At 39.4% G+C, this 16449-nt stretch overlaps 1 long non-coding RNA gene across 1 annotated transcript; it reads left to right on the forward strand.

Annotated features, from left to right (window-relative positions):
* Positions 1-1446: 1446 nt before the first annotated feature.
* LOC135447741 (uncharacterized) lies at positions 1447-9619 on the forward strand. Its single transcript, XR_010440285.1, has 4 exons — positions 1447-1693; positions 1882-1966; positions 2327-2394; positions 8211-9619. It is a non-coding gene; the product is annotated as an uncharacterized LOC135447741 (long non-coding RNA).
* The last annotated feature ends 6830 nt before the right edge of the window (positions 9620-16449 follow it).

Below are 16449 nucleotides of genomic sequence, written 5' to 3' on the forward strand. Positions count from 1 at the left end.
TTTCCTCCTTGCTTCTTCACATGAAGCTCTGCTAAGGCAAACTCTTCTTGTAACAAACATCCCATGGTGGAGGGTAAGAGAGCAGGAATCATTACAGAATGTACCCAAACCTGTCAGCTATCTTAGTCATGCTACAGTGCAATTTTTTGAAGAAAAACACCCTGAATGACTTAAAATGAATGACTTGTGATTTTTTTTTTTTCTTTAAGTGCATCTGAGTTTGAGTGTTTCTCTGGTGTAATTTAAGGTCAGGTGTCAGCATAACACCATGAAATCACCACAATGCAATCGGAGTTAAAATGATGTCTGGATCAGACGTGTAGATCTCTGCATTGGCAGATGAGCAGGTACAGAGAAATCTGAATATCTGCGGAGGTTTCTGTGTATATCTTAGTGTAATCATTCTGGTTTTGGTTCTGAGGTGGTAAGTTCAAGTTTTTTAAATCTGTTCTGGAAAATTCAAGGATGGAAAATATATTTTTCCCCAGGAACTTCATGAGAGTTAATGAATCATGCTATAAAAACAAGGTTGGAGCTCAAATCCTATGTTAAAGCAACATAATAAGGGGAATTTTGTTATAACTGTAAATTGTTGGTTGGTGGTTTTACCTTAGGGCAGAAAGTCAAAACTGAACTGAGATTACTGATCTTTGCTACAAAGTGGCTTTAACAAAAATGCCCCAAACCAAAGGACAGCAAAGTAATTTTGTAGAATGAATGGTTTAATCCACTAACTCTAAAGCCTGTTTTAGGCCACTCTTGTATGTTTTATTTTTTTTAATGCCATCTGAAATTTTAGAGACACATTTTCCCCCAGTCACCAGTTTTACCCCATCCTTTGGACCTGCTGTGGGACATTGAGAGCAGAGCAGTGGCACCAGGGGCAGCACCTGTGCCTAAGGCTCCTGAAGAAATTCAGAATTTTCTCTCTGCTTCACTTTCCAGTGGATTTACACGTTTTTCTCAGTTGTGAATTGAATTTCCTCCCCACCACCATAACTTGCCTGTAGAGGATGGCAGTGTTCAAGTGGACTTGAAAAGCAGAAGGAAACACCTCCTTTTACTGCCTTACAAGCTCAAATTACCCTGATGTCACTTGAAGTGTTCACAGCTCTGAATAAAATTTTGATGGATATCTTTGTATCACCAACTTAACGACTTCATATTAGGTCATTAGTCTTCAGGTTTTGACAAGACTGTGAATATATTTTACAGTTCTCATTTGTGCTGTGGTCTCAGGGGTCCCAGGTAATGTCCACAGAAATCCATAAAAAAAGACTTCTGTTAATTCTTCCTGTTGCATTTGGATTCCTACACTTGAGGATACAAAGATTTTGTAGGCCTCAGGATTTCATATTTTTTTTTTATTTTTTGATATAGGAGTTGTTACATGAGATAAAAGCAAGGTTCCCCTATCTGTGTGCTCTGTCTCTGGTAACAGTCAGGACCAGTTTTTGCAGGAAGGACATGAGAAGCATTGCTGGAGCAAGAAAAGAAGAGCTTCCCCCAGAGGATTTGGTTTCCTCCTTCCATCTGTGAGAAGCTGAATGAAGACTTGAAGCAGGACAGTTTACACTCTTCAAAGTTTTAACTCTTTTGACTAAAAAGAATTTTTTCTTGTTGAACTGGTGATAATTTGCCCTCCACTTCCCCTGCTGTTAGTTAAATCCTCTTCATCTGTCAACAATAGAACGTAAGGTTTTTCTCAGTATCCCATATAAATGGTTAAATCTATTTATTATACATAATGTCCTAAATTCTGCAGCATCATTTGCATTTATATCTCACTTGTTTTGTTTATGTATACTTTTCTTCCTCTTTTTTTTTGCTATGTATTTTTCATAAGCATATTTTTTATACCTTTTTAGTTTATATTTACAGAGCATAGCAAATCACAACATGTTTCATGCAATCTGCTTCTGCTGAAGAACAGCTACTGATTTGATGAGAAGCCAGCACTTTAAAGGTGGGTGATAAAGCTGGGCTCTTAAATCTATATATAAATGGGGTTTATATATACTTTTTATAGGTTGTCTGGTTTCTAAGATACTTGCACTATGCTGTTGGTTTAGTGGTGGCTCTTGATATATGGAAGTCGAAGTTCTTCCTTTATCTTGTGGGGCTCAATCTAGAACATCAGAACAAAAATTCCTGCCCTTGTTTTCCACGTGGCTCTGCTTGAGAACACCACATGGGGCATTGTCACAAGCTAGGGACAGCTTGCAGCTCAGCCTGTGTGCAGTGCAATAGCTCTTCTTCTTGGGCATAACTATGGAGTTAGTGTCCTCCAAGGAAAATATAATTGTGTGCTGCTTTGTATTCCCAGGGTGAACTGAATCCCCTGTGGGTGTGAAGGCTCAGTTTCACTGATAAATCCAATCAAAGCTGACCAAGGTATGATTCAGACTTGTTTTTGGTGATTTTTATGCCTTAGAGGATGCTGATGGGAACCCAGTAGTGGAAGTGAGAAGAAGTAAACAGTGCATAACTCAGTGCTCTGGCCACTGTGGTGTTCAATAGGAGCTCCAGGATGCTGCTCCTCTTTGCACAGACCATCTCCTGGGAGATGCTCAAGCCATGGGAATGTGCTGATCATCTCTGTTCCCCTCCTGCTGTCTGCAGAGCCCTCCTGTGTGGCACTGGCTGCCTGTGCTCCCAGCTGCCTGGGGATGGGCCAGTTTGCACATTACTGCAGCCTGTTCCATATTCTGTGTGGGTTCCACTCTGCACCTGCAGTGTCACAGAGCCATGGAATAGTTTGGGTTGGAAGGGATCTTCAAATGTCTCTAATGCACATCAAAGAGGAGGGTTTTTGGTTTCATGTAAATTAAATAGTGTATGGATTAAGAGTTAAAAAATAGGTTTTATTTAATCATATAAGAATTGACCACACAAAATTGAGCTGAAGGTTGGTCTAGCACAATATCCCATGTTTATTTGATGGCAGGCAAAAAAGGATGCTTGGGAAAGTGTCTAAAAACAGGGCAATGGTCTAATGGGACATCCTCAAAGATGCCTTCCCTGTCCCCAGAGATTTGTGGCACCTTAATGGATGGACTATTTCTGTTTAATTGGTGGGGAATTTGGTGAGGTGCCACTCACAGAAGTTCAAGGATTGTGCTTAACAGGAACCTCATCATTGAGACTGATTGTGTGTACATTAATATTCTGGCTCTGCTGTTTCCTACCATCAAAGGAAGACCCTGTCTGATCAAACCAGGTGTGATGGCCTGACTTACAAAAAATTGATTTCTGTCTCAGAGAAACCTCGACTCATGGTTTTCAGCTTGTTCAGAACACATACATCATTACTTTCTTTTATCTTACATGCCATGCAATTAAAAGAGCATGGACTTTTCTAAAGGAGAAAAAGTTGATCAGAAAAGTCTGTTGAACAGACAGTGCTGTTACAAGACACAAAACGATGCTCTGATCATGTTTTGACTTTTTTTTCACATTTGGACACAGAATTTAACAACCTCTTGACTTTTTCTTCTTAATCAGGAACACTCTTTTTTTGTTCAATTAAAAGATTGTCTTGGAGCTGCATGGCTTCAGAAAGGTCATGTTGTAGAGCCTTATGCAGAACAATTGTCAGTTGATTCTCTATTCATTAACTCTGCAGAAGAAGTTTTTTCTTTTAAGATGAGAAAGAAGTCAGTGGCACAGTTGTTTCTCTTGTCTTCTGATTCCAATTTTTTGCCCATGGTATGCAGCTTGTAGTATTTTCTACATCTCTGTGATATGTTTTCCCCTTTTTCTTTTTTCCCCTTTTTCTTTTTTCCCCTTTTTCTTTTTTCCCCTTTTTCTTTTTTCCCCTTTTTCTTTTTTCCCCTTTTTCTTTTTTCCCCTTTTTCTTTTTTCCCCTTTTTCTTTTTTCCCCTTTTTCTTTTTTCCCCTTTTTCTTTTTTCCCCTTTTTCTTTTTTCCCCTTTTTCTTTTTTCCCCTTTTTCTTTTTTCCCCTTTTTCTTTTTTCCCCTTTTTCTTTTTTCCCCTTTTTCTTTTTTTCTCTTTTCTTTTTTCCCCTTTTCTTTTTTCCCCTTTTCTTTTTTCCTCTTTTATTTTTTCCCCTTTTCTTTTTTCCCCTTTTTCTTTTTTCCCCTTTTTCTTTTTTCCCCTTTTTCTTTTTTCCCCTTTTTCTTTTTTCCCCTTTTTTTTTTTTTTTCTTTTTTCCCCTTTTTCTTTTTTCCCCTTTTTCTTTTTTCCCCTTTTTCTTTTTTCCCCTTTTTCTTTTTTCCCCTTTTTCTTTTTTCCCCTTTTTCTTTTTTCCCCTTTTTCTTTTTTCCCCTTTTTCTTTTTTCCCCTTTTTCTTTTTTCCCCTTTTTCGGGACAAATATTCAGCTTACAACCTTTTCACAAGCAGATTTAAAAAAAAAAATTATTTACTAGGTTTTCTACAGGATTGTGAAACATGGCTTTTCCTTTCAACCTCTATTGGTCAGGACTTTTTTCATTATTAGATTAACTCACTTGAGAATTTTATAACATGGTAAAATAATGTATGACTAGAACATTCAGTTATCAAATTTAACTCTCACAGGGAATTAATGAGCAAAGGTCTCAGCAAAGCTGCAAATCTGTTTATTTTTGCAAGGTAATAGGAAGAATAGTCAATATTTTTGCTGTGCTTGTGCAATTTTGATTAGCAGCCTTCAGATGTGGATTACCTGGACTTGACAATAATAGTTTCTGCCTTTTGCCAAGTTTTTGCCCAGGTTAATTTTGCTCTACTTCTGTTATCCAAACAAAAATGGAAATTTTCAAATACAAAACATGTCAGAGATCAAATCACTGGGAAATGTGTAATTTTACATGAAGGAAAACCTGTTGTGACAAAAATCATCAGTAAAATGCTATAATATGGGTAAAATGTTGCCAATATGTAAAATGACAGTATTTATTAAAATGTAATGGGTTGATATCCTTGGCTTGATTTCAAACATTTTTCATAATATTTTCCTTGATTCATTGCAATGAGGCTACATTTGACTGGGCTGTACATGTTTTTTATCACACTTATTTACCACTTCTGGCAGCCAATGATATCAGTGACATTTAACTAACATGGGTAAATCAAGGAGAAATATATCCCCTTCCAGGCAAATGTACACTGTATTTAGCAGAGATAAAACCCTCTGAAGTGTGAGTTCTCCATCCACTGAATTTGCCCCAGAGCTTTGATGCAGCTCCTGGTAAATTTACAGGTATGGCATGATGGACCCTGTAGAATGGCAGGTTTGGTTTTCTGATTTGTTTTCTCATTTTTCTCATTCTCTGGTGTGGGATTGAGTGAGTGGCAGTGTGGGGCTGAGTTTCAGGATGGGGTTAAACCATGACAGCAGCGCACAGGGATCCAGGAATTCTTGTTCCTCCAGTGCAGGGAGCTCCTGGAGCCAGAGGAACACCTGCACTGCCTCCTTTGGCCTGAAACACACTGGGGAGGGGGCATGACCCCAAATTTGGGGAGGAACAAATTCTTGGGAATTTAGCTGCTAGAAAATGGAAAAGTACAAAACCATGGCTAATTCCAAGTCCTGCACCTGTGTTGATAGCATGTCCTTGAGGCCTAGCTGTAGTGTGATAACAAACAGTGAAAGAGGCATGAGAAAAGAGAGATGTAACCCCTAAGGAATGAGGAAGAGTTCAGGGTATAGTTTAACCAATAGATTGCTTGGCTTACAGAATATTCATAAGCTTATTATTTGCTGTATAAGTGTGTGATACTTTTTCAATAAACTGGACCAGAAGGACCTGAGGGACTGGGACCAGACCGGACCCGAAGGGCCTGTGATGAACCAACTGGTGTCCTGGTCCCCTTCCTTCAACAACAAATGGCCCTTTAAACTTCCATTTCACTGGATTCACATTTTCTTCCAAAACCCAGAACATTTCTGACTCACTGTAGTCCCTACTACAAGCTCAGTTTGCTAACTTTGTGCAAAAAAAGTAGGAAACTTGGTGTCTACTGCCAATTACTTACCCTGGAATGTCATACACTGTGCAGTGACATGAATTAATCTCTTAATATGCTCTGCAGTGCTGAAAAATGCTTCAGATGCCTGAATATAGCATTGCAGCAAGTTCTGATGACAAAAACATATTGCTCTTCTCATTTTTAATCTATTACTTGCTCTGTGACAGAAAGTTGATTTTTCAAGCTGTGAATCTTCCTGGTCTGGAAGATACAAAAATAATACATTTACTGGTCTCCAGGACCTGCCAATAAATCAATAATAACTGGATTTTTGTTCCTGATACATTTGATCGATGAAGTGAAAAAATTCACAAAGTTTCTGTTTAGAATAAATCATCTTCTCAAAAGCCTGATCATTCACTAAGTTTCTGTTAAGAATAAACCATCTTTCCAAAAGCCTGTCCTTTCTGATGAGAAGATATTTTATCCTATGAGATTTTTTCTGTGTAAGTGCAGTCCAAGTGTTCTCAATCAATTGCAGTATTTTTCTAATTTAACAGATGATTGCTGGGTCAATGTCACATTTGTAACCATTGCCTGAAGATGTTTTTTCCTCTTGTCATCAGAGGAAGACATTCACTTCATAATATTTACATGGTTTAATATTTTAATTTTTGTTGTAGTGACGCTGGACAAAAAAAAAACAAAACCTGGGAATGTTATTTTCACTCCTGAGTGTGGAGGTCAGGACTAGAATTGATCAAGTGTTTGAAACTTCTGTGCCAATTGCTACAATATGCCTCGGGGTTTTTTTTGTATGTTCCAGCACTCTTAGTTTTAACAAATTGGATAAGATCTTTTAGAGCACGACTGGTGGAGCAGCTCCATCTGCAGTGTACCCTGAAATCCCTCTGCCCTGGGGATCCTGTGCATCCCAAACAGCTCCCTGTGTTGCCCGATAGATAAAGGACACAAAACTCGGATAAGTTTTGTGCAGTGCTTTATTAGGGCCCGGGAGCCTGTGGACTCACGTCCCAAATCAGAGCCCCAATTTCACGTACAGGTGCTTTCCTTTTATATACATGCAATTCACAACAAAGTCTCCAAGAAACAGTCCCCTTGCCAAGCGACAGAGCCTTGTAATACATTCCTTAGTTCACAAACAAAATTGTAAATCTTATGCTTATCTTATTGTATGCTGCCACCAGACAGGTTAGCATTCTTCCTTTCCTACACTGGTTTAAATATTTATTTAAGTTCCTAAGACTACCTGCTAAGAAACACACAAAACCCAACACATCCTATCAACGGCTACAAAACTGTTTTAACAAACCAATTCACACACAACTCATAACTAAACTGTAATTAAACATTTTGCTAAATTTCATTTCTTTTTCCAACACCTGTGAATGCAGCCCTGCCAGCTGCTCTGGTTCTGCTCTCCTCATCACGGCTTTGGTGCATCCCAGGCACTCAGGGATGCTCCAGGACTTTGGGCAGCAGTGGAAATGTCCAGCACTGCCTGGTACACGTCACCTGTGGCTTGCTGGCACCAATGGATTTGTCCTTGGAAACAGAAACTTAATGTCTGTCTTTAATGCATGCTTGCATTGTTCTTCCAAATCTTGTTTTTTCCCATTTATTTATTATCTTTATTTAAAAAAACCCAATTCCCAGAGTGTGTTTAACAGTCCTTCTTAGTGTTTTGTGCTGTTAATTATTGGAAAAGCAATGGTTTTTCATAAGTCTCTGAATGTTTGCTTGTGTTCTGTGGTTTTGCTGAGAATGGTCCAACAAAGCATGGCCCCAGATCCCCACATGGAATTCCTTGTGCCAGAAAACTGTGTGAACGTGGTGATCTGCCACAGGAAATACTGTTTATTTTTATTTTTTTAATTTTTATTTATTTTAATTTTTACTTCTACTTTTATCTATTTATTTTTTAAATTTAATTTTATTTTTAATTTTTTTTACTGGGTGTCACCAGGCAGGTGAGCTTGGGTTAGAGGGACAAAACATCTTCTAGCTTGGGGCAGGCTCTTGTCTTGCTGGCTCAGAAGATGGATGTGGCCTCAAATAACTTCAGTTTCCATTTGCTATCAAGAAATCTGATTGCAGATTTGTTGTGGTCAGGAGATAAGCGTGAACTTAAAGGCAGGTGAAGATGTGAAACATGTCAGCAGATGGTGTGGCAGGGCAAAGCCATATTTTGGGGTGCAGAAGAAAGTCATGGCTATTCATTGCTACAAAAGCAGACTCTATTTGGAATTTAAAACATTTCTTCCTTTCTGTTCAGCAGCCATGCAAATGCCTTTGTCAGACAGAGATGCCTCAGGGATGAAGATGGACCAAATAAAACCAAATGAAGAGGAACCAATATTCATGTAGCTGGAGATTTTGGGAGGTCCTGACATGTTGGAGGGAGGAGGGAGAGGTGAGATCAAGTGGGGTTTCATCAATTCTTGCAGACAGAATCTGTTTAAGGCAGAGGAATCATCTGCAGCAATCTGCCACCCCAGTAATTGGGCTCCTGAAAGTCTTCCAGTTAATACAAGGTGCCAGAGTGCTTCAAACTTTGGGAATTGAGACTCCTGGTTAATTTATATTTTCTGTTTTCTGTTCCTGAGTGCTGTGGGGTCAAAGTACATTATTTTCACAGAAGGAGAGAGGAAAAAGTAGTAAAATTAATATTCACCATACAGATTCCCAGTATGTGAGAGGAGATGATAGATGCTATGCATATGTGTGAGAGCTGGTGTCAAGAACTTGTGAATTTAAACTTGAGAGGGACAGGGCTTCATTCCAGCACATGAGTTTGTTCAGCTTTTCCCTCTTACTGAAGCAATTGGGAGCAGACAACAATTAGGATTAGTAAATCTCTCCTCTTTCAAATTAATAAGAAGGGATGAGAGCAGCTTCCAGTGCCCACCTCTCAAGTTTGCACAGAAAATTTAAATAGTCTTGAAGCATTGTTGAAAAAGCACATAAAGAAAAAATACTTTTTCTCATTGTTTTGCTATTTGGCTTTAAAACAGAGAGTGTTTGGTTCTGTTGGTAGCATGGATGAATTAGCTATTAATGATAAAGTTTGATATTATTTATGATTGATTTATAATGAATAGAAATATGAAAGTGTCAGCAGCTCTCAAAAAGAGGCAAAAGGAATTCTAGGATTTATAAGGAGAGAGAAAATAAAAGCCCTGTGGTCTTGGTGTACCTGCATCCTGAATACTGTGCCTTGTACTGATCCCATCTCTGTAAAAAGGATATCAAAAAGAATCTGTCAACACAACTTTTTCCTAAAGTAGAAACTAGATAATGCCTGTCAGGAATGTTATAGGCTTGGGAAATTACAAGGGAAGAGAGATCATAGTTTAATTTTCCCAAGGGTTTTTCTTCTACGTGGATCCATAATTTATATTCCCATTGCAGGGACTTCTCTTAGTCCCCTTAGTAACTGTGGGTTTGTTTACCAATTACAGAATGCAAGGCTGAACCAGTCTGATCACATTTGAAGTCTTCCAGGTTATCTTCCCAAAGCAATTTGCTCTGCTTTTCTTGTCCAGCCTCAGGATTCCCCTTAAAAGTCTATTTCCTCTTTAGAATTTGTAATCCAATAATTCAGTTCTGCTCTGCTGTATGAGCAAATCTCACCCAGGACCTTGCCTAGAAAGAGCTGAAAGGAAAATATAGTGTTAAATTCAATATCTCATGACTAGCTAATTAAGACTTTTAAATTTGTTGTATTACTTTTACGAAATGTTAAACTCTGAAACAAGTGCTTCCATGGAAAAAATGTTACTCTTCAGACACAGCATTTGTTACTTTACATTAAATTTTGAATTTAATGTGATATGGGATTAATGTTTAGAAAATTGCTTTTATTTTATGGATTCCTTTCTTAGATTGCTGTCCTGCATATGAAAATGATCTCTGTATTTTTACTACCAAACACATACTAGGAGCTTTATTGCCTGTTTTATTGTTATATCACTATAACCCAAATATTGGTTTAAAGGCTTCTCCTACCTTAAAAATGGAAATAAGGATATGAAAATATATGCAAGATATGCAAATACAGAGGAAGTGAAGAGTGTTGGAGAGCTGTGATAGCTCTGTGGTAGGCTATAGAAGCTTGTGGAGTTGTCACTGCCAGGAGCCCATCCTTATTCCTGAGATCATGTTGGCACCTTGCAATAACCTGAGCCTATTGGAAAGAGTTCTGTCTGTAAGAGTTCTGAGAAAAACCTGGGGACTCTTTTGGGCAGCTGAGAAAAATCTGGGGACTCTTTTGGGGAGCTGATTTCTGAGCTGCAGACTGGGCTTCAGAGAACTGGCCAGCACAACAAAGAGTGGGAGAGTTGTAGAGCCTAAAATCTCCCAGCCTGGAGGTTGCAGGAGGATGACAAGCCACGTTCTGCTCTGTGTACACTGCAGTGAGGAACTGAGTGCTGCTCCTGCCATGAGATGAGGCTGTGATGGGAAACTTGTCCCCAGCCCCTGCAGAATGCAGCTCTCCCCTGTGCCAGCTGTGCAGAGCTCTCTGCTGTTTGTAGGGATGCTCTCATCCCTTCCCTAGGGACTGCTTTTGTGCCTGCCCCCCAAGCAGGGAATAATGTGCTCTGACTCCATGATTCAGAAGGCTGAACAATTGCTTTATTAAGCTATTCTATATTACACTAATACTATAGTAAATTACATACTAAGGAATACTGAAGAAAAACCCATGAGTGACTGAGACAGCCAGGACACAGCTCTGACCCAGCTGGCCAAGGAAACAAAGCAACCTTCACTGGTGTCCAATAACTAAATCACTTTGGGTGAACAATCTCCATAGCACATTCCACATGTGCAAAACAGCAGGAGCAGTGAATAGAGATAAGAATTGTTTTCTTCTCTGAGCCTCTCTCTGCCTTCCTCAGGAAAAATCCAGGGAGAGAAATTCTGTCTCTCTCTGTTCAGAGAATGTGAATACCACTCCTGCTCCCCTGTTCCTGCCTTTGATGCAGTCCTTTGAGACCTACATTGTGTCATATTTGAGAGCAGATCCAGCCACAAATCCTTCCTAGTAACCTGGAGTTGAGGACAGTCCATTTTTAAAGTTGTGGATATAAGAATATAGAGTCATTTATGAGGAAAAAACCTCCCAGCTTATCAAGTCCCACCATTAACCTGGAGGGGCCAAGCCCACCAGTAAACCATGAGCCTGAGGGCCACATCTACATCTCTTTTAAAGCCCTCCAGGAATGGTGACTCAACCATTTCTCTGGGCAGCCAGTGCCAGTGTTTGACAACTCTTCTGCTGAATATGTGTCTTAGAGCAAACAAATTGCAATTTGTGATTCATTGGCAGCAGTGATAAGAAAGGAAGAAGCAGTAATAAATTGATAAAGCAATAATAATCCTGGCTACCTCTAAAATAAGAAAAAGAAAAATGAGATTTTTTTTCCCCATTGTTTTATTTTGTTTCGTTCTTGATGCTTTTGTGTCTGGCAGTAAATTGTCACTGCAGATCACACCTCTGACTGTATTTCAGTTGTAAGAAACCTGGACCTGAAAGAAGTGTGATTATCTGGAGTAGTGGAGTGACCTGACTGCAGAATGTGCTAGCACTCTTTGTTCTCACTTCTGCAGTCACACTTACTAGATTTGTGTGATGCCTTCAGCTATTACATGAACATTAAAGCCTTTTCCCACCATTTGATAACTTTCCTGATGGGCAACACAAAGGACAAGCAGAACTAGTTTTGCCCACAGGACTGCTATAAAATTTTTGGAACTTTGCTGTACTTCTACTCTGTGTGCTTGGAAAATCTTGTTTGGAGACCCCTTTGCAAAATAAAGTTGCAGGGTGGGCTCTGAACTATGAATTACTTGTGCAGTATCCCTGCATTCACTTTCTCCTGTTAGAGGCACATGATTCCTCAGTGTGGAAGAGATTTTAGCCAAAATTATTTCCTTGACTTCATCACGCTATTCCTTGTAATTTTTTCCAATCTGGAAACAGCAGTTACTGTTTTGGTGGAAGGAATCTAGAGCTGGATCTTGGATTGAATCAGAAAGGAAGAGAAGGAAGGACTTGAAATGAGCTACAGCAAAAGACAAAAATCCATACAAAATGTTTGTACTGGGGGTAGCAGTGTCCTATGCAGATATTTATATCTTCATAAATCCAAACAAATGTCTCTTACCTGAGAAAGATTATCTATTAGTTTCTTCAGTTAACAGTGAGGGAAAGCTGAGATGTGAGAAAAGAGCTTTTAAATATAAGGCAGTTGAGCCCTGAGAACACCTCAACTCAGGGACAAATGAGGAATATTTTCTGCTGTTCACAGGGGTCTGTCTTGGTAATGTGCGAGGGCTGCAAAAGGAACAACCTTATTGATTAAAGTGCAGTTTTGTTGTGGTGAGTGCAAGCAAGAAGTGTCACTCTTGCAATAACAAGGTAAAGGACACAAATACAGCCCTGCTGAGGAGCACTGTGCACACACAGGGTAAATAGAGAGGTATTCAAGCTTTGAAACAAAGTGGAAAGGGAACGAGGAAAAGAAAACCACAGGGATGAAGAAATGGGCTTAGTAACAGTAAAAAGAAATATCTGGCTGTGCTTCTTTTTCTGGGCAAGAAGGGGAAGAAAGTGAGGGGAGAAACCCATTAAAATTAAGAAGCATTTAATGTTAGATTCTATTACAGAAGGGATTGATTGACTAATCTTCCTTCTTCTAAATGGACACTGATAGATGAAAGTGTCTCTGGACAAACCTTAGAGCATTTTGTGCAAAAAGGCTCTGACATTCCTTGTCAGGACTGTAGCAAACAGATTTCAGTGATTAGTATTTGGAAAAATTGGGATATATGCTTGATTGGTGGCTTCTTTTAGAACAGTTTTGGTTCTGCTTCAGTATTTCAGAAGATCCAAGAACTTTATATTTCTCAAGAAAATGCTTTAAAGCTTTTTTTTTTCCAAATTATTATTTTTATTTAAGGTTTTTTCATCTCTAAAGGTCTTCAGCAGAAAAAAATCTTTTGCTTACGCAAGCTTCCCATGAAACCCTGGCAGAATTACTTCAGATTTTCTGCTGGGGCTGTGGGTCACTGTTGACACCACTGTGGTCAAGGTGCAGATCCTGATGCAGTGAAATGCAGTCAGAGTTCTGGATGTACAACACAGCAGAACTGGGAGATGAAGGATGTCCCTGTTCCTGGGAGAGCAAAGTGCTTTATTTATTTAAAAAAGCGCCTACAGTTTCCAGAAGATTATTACTCACTATTTTGCTCCTTCAGGAAATAAGGCATCCTTAAGGCTTAATTCTGATTCAGAAACATTTTCAAATAATCAGAATTGCTCTCAGAAAAAAGTTACCAGCTTTGTCTGGAAGCCAGTGATATTTGTCTGCATGCTTTATCTCTCTGCATTTGGCATAGCTTTGAGCTGGATATATGACTTGATTTTTAATCTTACTATTACATAAAATATTGCCTTTAAAATGGATAACTTTGCAGTAGTTCTTTCCAATCAGCACTTTGTTGGCTTTGTGCTTGTCACAGGGTAACAGCTTTGTGCAAACTTATGTTGCCCTAAAAAGCACCTTCCCACTGTTTTGGCCTTGCAGATGTAGGCTGGTCAGGGCATGGTTTGTGGGAGAATCAGTGCAATAAAGGAATGGCTCAATCTGACTTAAAATCCTTGAGAAAGGTTATAAGGGGTGATGGAAGCACAAGAGGGGCTCTGTCCTGAAAATTTTCTCTGATTTGCTTTTTAAAAGGAAAAACCCTAAATGCAGAAAATGCAGTTCCTTGTTCTCACAAACGTTTCCTTCCTTGGTAACTGTTTCCAAGCTGAATTGTTGACAAAAACCAAATCAAAACTCACTCTAGTCTTTGAAATCACTTGACAGTTTCCCCTCTCCTGTTTTAAAGTCTGTATGGGTGGATTGATTGGTCTGGTTAATGCTTTTTTCTGCAGCGCCTCCAGTGGCAAGAGGTCTCATGCTGGGGTCAGTGGCCTGAGCATGCAGGGGTAAAGCTGTGTCAGAGACCAGGAAAAGCAGCCTGTGCTCGTTAATTCAGAGTTTGCCTCCCTCTGCTCCCCTGTGCCAGTGTACAGCAGCACCACAGGAGGTGTTGCACAAATTCCCCAGCACTGAGTTCAGGGAGATTTGTAGGGGTTTTATTTTTGCCTTGCCTGCTCCAGCTCCATCTGTGTTTCCTACTGGAGAGCTGCAGCTGTATGGATGTTTGCAGAGAATTCCTTGGCAGTCAAACACCAGCCAGGGAAACACACTTGGGATGCAGGAATCATCCCATCTTTCTGAAATTACTTGTTTTCTTCATCTCATGCTACCGAGTCCAGAAGGACACTCAGAAGGAGAAAATTGTTTCTGTTTAAGTGAAGAGGTTGCTAAAAATAATTTTTGTTTGGTTCTGGTGTTTTTTTTTTTTTTGCATCAAAGTATTTAAGTACATTTTTATTTTTCTTATTTCCCAAGTGCATGGAAAGCATTTTAAATTTAGTACAAAAGTGTATAAATTTTTTTTTTTGCTAACATGCAGACATGCACCTGAAAGTGAGGTTTTTGATATTCTGGAGGGTAAGGTGAGAGCATGTTAAACAAAGAGAAACTGTATTTGACTGTGGATGAGTGAATTTGTCTCAAAGTTATTGTGTTGTTTTTAAAACAAATTTCCCTTTTCTTAAAGCTGTCTAGATTTTAAAAGGAACCTTTACCATCTTCTTAGTGTTATGATCCACATTTGCAGCCAGCTTAAATTATTATTCCCAAAATAGGGACTGATAAAACAGTCCTTTGCAAAAGGGTGTCAATAACATATTTCTGTCCAGTTCAGGGAATTCTTGAATTTACTGTTATTAATGGCACAGGTACTAAGAGTTATTTTGGGGCAGATATCTCTGCCATGGCACAGCAGAATTCATGAGCACTGCTTCAAAGATGACTGCACTTTTAACTTCTGACCAAGGATTTCTGATGGACAGGGTTGACCCTAAGTCTTGCATCTTGGGAAGTTTCCCATACAAAATATATATATTTTTTGAGAAATTAAGTTTACAATGATGGAAATATAGTAGCAGTGATAGTAGTAGTAGTAATAATAATAGTAATAATAATCATACAGCGGAATTTGATTAAAAGTGAATGAGGCAAACAATTCTCAGTCTCTGTGTCCCCAGAGTCTTGTGGGAGCCAAGTTATGTGAATTTTACTGCACACAAAGGGGAAACTGCTGGTGTTTGAGTTGTGCCATGGTCTCAGCTTTCAAGGAATGTGGGAGCAGGACTGGAGACAAAGCAGTGCCTGAGGCATGGAAGTCTGACTCTGCTCCACAAAAATTCCTTGTTGCTACTCCTGACTGCAGGCTCCTGGCAGTGACAATTCAAAATGCACATAAAGCCCTGCAGCGTGGCTGGTACCCACCCTGCAGCCCAAATGTGTTGTCAGACTCGCTGGGAAGTGAGCTGTTTGATGGTGTTCTACCATCTCTGATAAAATCAAACACGTCGAGTTCTGTATTTACTGCCTGCCCAGCTTCCCTGAGCTTAAACACTCAGCAGAGAAACCAGGCTGAAGTATTTGTCTCTAATTGTGTTTGCCTGCTGTATAATTGTGGTGATTAATTGAGTCTTCTGTCCCCCTGGGGACCCTTCATCTGCTGCCTCTGGGCAGCAGGGATGGCTGATGGGTCCCCCACAATTGTTTCCTATGGTAAGATGTCTATTTTCCACCTGTGAAAATCCACAAGTCTTTGAGGTTGTAGAGAACAAAGTATTCTGGGATGTCAGAGTGAATCAGGACACCAGGGACATGGGGGAAATCTCTAACCAGACTGGAGTTTTGCTGAAAACTCCCCAGTGCTCCAAACTGAGGCTTAAACTGACACCAACATTTTATTGTGGTTCCTTGGTGTGGAAAATACATAAAACTGAGGAGGCAAAGCATGGAGAAGGAAGTATGATACTAGATATATTAGTACCTACTATAGAAGCAGCTTTCTTTCTTCAGGATTAATTTTGCTGAGAAATGAATGTGAAACATTTGTGAAATGAGTCATTCAATTTGTCAGTCCTAAATTGGTTGGCTTAGGAAAGTACATTTTATGTTTACTAATGTAACCACAGCTATGAGGAAGGTGGCTAAAGAAGACTCTGTGATGTTATTGGTGGCTAATTTGGAAAACATTTCTACATCTGACTCTGCTGGGAGGGGACATGAAGGCCTGATTGTGCAAGCCCTTCGTTGTTTTGGGACACTTTTGAATGGACTGAGGGATATACTCAACTTTGAGAGGAAAAATTTCCCAGCTGTGCTGAGTAACCCTAATATGCTTTCAGTTGCCTTCCAAAGTGTTATTCCTGGGGATTATTTAGTGGTACATCACTCATTCTTGCTTCCCAGGCAAAAGAAGAGTGCACAGAAGACAAACGTAATTGTTTTTATGTAGTTTTATCTCTTCTGAGATAATCAGCAGTGTTGAAGAGGCCCTGGAAATAAAAGCTGACCATTGCTGCAAGGGCCAAG

This window comes from Zonotrichia leucophrys, chromosome 4A (genome assembly GCF_028769735.1).
Source record: "Zonotrichia leucophrys gambelii isolate GWCS_2022_RI chromosome 4A, RI_Zleu_2.0, whole genome shotgun sequence".
In the NCBI taxonomy this organism is placed as follows: domain Eukaryota; kingdom Metazoa; phylum Chordata; class Aves; order Passeriformes; family Passerellidae; genus Zonotrichia; species Zonotrichia leucophrys.